This window comes from Pipistrellus kuhlii, unplaced genomic scaffold, assembly GCF_014108245.1.
Source record: "Pipistrellus kuhlii isolate mPipKuh1 unplaced genomic scaffold, mPipKuh1.p scaffold_m20_p_1, whole genome shotgun sequence".
Taxonomy (NCBI): domain Eukaryota; kingdom Metazoa; phylum Chordata; class Mammalia; order Chiroptera; family Vespertilionidae; genus Pipistrellus; species Pipistrellus kuhlii.
This window is the reverse complement of record NW_023425404.1, coordinates 54,896,948-54,899,748: the sequence shown is the minus strand read 5'-3', so window position 1 is coordinate 54,899,748 and position 2,801 is coordinate 54,896,948. Positions and strand designations below refer to the sequence as shown.

General features: G+C 36.6%; 1 pseudogene; it reads right to left on the bottom strand.

Moving 5' to 3' along the window:
- Nucleotides 1-222: 222 nt before the first annotated feature.
- Nucleotides 223-2,296, bottom strand: LOC118725829 (annotated as a pseudogene).
- Nucleotides 2,297-2,801: the final 505 nt, after the last annotated feature.

Here is a 2,801-nt window from a genome sequence, read left to right as displayed (position 1 = left end):
GTCTACACAGGCACATTTTAGAGATATTGTGGTTTTGGTTTCAGGCAACTGCAATAAAGTGAATATCCCAATAAAGCAAGTCACACAAACCTTTTGGTTTCCCAGTGCACATAAGAACGATGTTACCACTGTGTTCTAGTCTATTTAGTGTAAGATAGCATTATGTCTTAAAAAAATATATATATATAACTTACTTTGAAAATATTTTATTGCTAAAAAATGCTAACCATCATCTGAGCCTTCAGTGAGTCATAACCTCTTTTTTGGTCTTGCCTCAATCTTGATAGTTGGTGACTGATCAGGGTCATGGTTGCTGAAGGTTGGGGTGGTTGATATAATTGCTTAACATAAGACAACAATGAAGTTTGCCATGTTGACCGACTTCCTTTCACGAATGATTTCTCTGTAGCATGCAATGTGTTTGATAGCATTTTACCTACAGTATATCCTCTTTCAAAAGTGGAGCGGATTCTTTAACTCTGCTGATGCTTTATCAACTAAGTTTATGTAATATTCTAAATATTTTCTTATCATTTCAATAGTCTTCATCAGGAGTAGATTTTATATCAAGAAACCATTTTCTTTGGTCAGCCATAAGGAACAACTTCTTATTGGTTAAAGATTTATCATGAGATTGTAACTATTCAGTCACATCTTCAGGATCCACTTCTAATTCTAGTTCTCTTGCTATTTCAACCACATCTACAGTTACTTTCTCCACTTGAAATCTTGAACCCTCAGTGTCACTCAGGAGGGTTGGAATTCCAAACTTCTTTTAAAGTCCTATTAATGTTCATATTTTGACTTCTTTCCATAAATCCAAATGTTATTAGTTGGCATCTAGAATTATGAATCCTTTCCAATAGGTTTTTAATTTATTTTGCCATCAGAAAATCACTATCAATAGCAGCTATAGACTTACAAAGGGAATTTCATAAGTAATAAGGCTTGAAAGTCAAAATTACTCCTTGATATACAGGCTGCAGAATGGATGTTGTGTTAACAGGCAGGAAAACAACATTATTATTATTTTTAAAAAAAAATATTTTATTCACTTTTTACAGAGAGGAAGGGAGAGGGATAGAGAGCTAGAAACATCGATGAGAGAGAAGCCTCTTGCACACCCTCTACCGGGGATGTGCCCGCAACCAATGCACATGCCCCTGACCAGAATTGAACCTGGGACCTTTCAGTCCGCAGACCAGCGCTCTACCACTGAGCCAAACAGGTTTCGGCAAAACAACATTATTTTCATTGTACATCTCTATCAGAGCTCTTGGGTGACTAGGTACATTGCCAATAGGAAAAAATATTTTTAAAGGAGCCTTTCCTTTTTTTCTGAGCAGTAGGTCTTAACAGTGGGCTTAAAATATTTAGCAAACCATGCTGTAAACAGATGTGCAGTCATGTAGGTTTTGTTGTTCCTTTATAGAGCAAAGGCAGAGTAGATTTGTCATAATTTTTAAGGGCCTTAAAATTTTTTAAATGCTAAATGAGCATTGGCTTTAACTTAAAGTTACCAGCTGCATTAGTCCCCTAACAAGAGAGCCAGCCTGTCCTTTGAAGCTTTGAAGCCAGGCTATCTCTCTCTCTCTCTCTCTCTCTCTCTCTCTCTCTCTCTCTCTCTCTCTCTCTCTCCCTCTCTCTCTCTCTCTCCTCTTAAGCTATGAAAGTCCTAGATGACATTTTCCAATATAAGGCTTTTTTTTTTATCTACAATGAAGATCTGTTGTTTAGGGTGACCACATTTGCTAATTATCTTAGCTAGATCTTTTGGATAACTTATTGCACCTTTTTCATCAGTCCTTTCTGCTTCAACTTGCACTTTTTCCTTTAAATTTCATGAACCAACCTTTGCTAGCTTCAAACTTTTCTTCTGTAGCTTCCTCACCTCTATTAGCCTCAATGGAATAGAAGAGAGTTAGGGCCTTGTACTGGATTAGGGTTTGGTTTAAGGGAATGTTATGGCTAGATGGATCTATCCAGAATATTAAAACTTTCCCCATATCAGCAATCAGGCTGTTTCATTTTCTTATTATTTGTGTACTCACTGGAGTAGCACATTTCATTTCTTTCAGGAGCTTTTCCTTTGCATTTACAAATTGGGTAAATATTTGACACAAGAGTCCTAGCTTTTGGCTTATCTTGGCTTTCAACATGCCTTTCTCACTAAGCTTAATCATTTTTAGCTTTTGATTTAAACTGAGAAACATGCAACTCTTCCTTTTGCTTGTACACTTAGAGGCCATTGTGGGGTTATTGATTGGCTTAACTTCAATATTGATGTGTCTTGGGGAACAGGAAAGCCTGAGGAGAGGGAGAGATATAGGGGAACGTTTTGTGGAGCAATAAAAATATATACAACATGTATTAAGTTTGTTGTCTTACATGGGTGTGGTGCTTGGCAAACAATGACAATAGCAACATAAGAGACCATTGATTACAGATCACCATAACAAATCTGATAATAATGAAAAAAAATGATAATTTTAAAAATTATTAAAATGTGACATAGAAACGCAAAGTGAGCCAATGGTAATGGAAAAATGGCACCGACAGACTTGCTTGATGCAGGGTTGCCATAAACCTTCAATTTGTAAAAAGTGCAATGTCTGTGAAGCACAATAAAGCAAAGCTCAATAAAATGAGGTCTGCCTGTATATAGGTCTAAATATAGGTCTTAGACACTCAAATCACTGCCATAAAAAACTGTCCCTGTTCTCTGAGAATCAGTCTGTTTCTCCATCAACGAACTGCTGCTCTCTGTCTTAAACTTTTGTCCTATATTCTAGGGAAGTTAG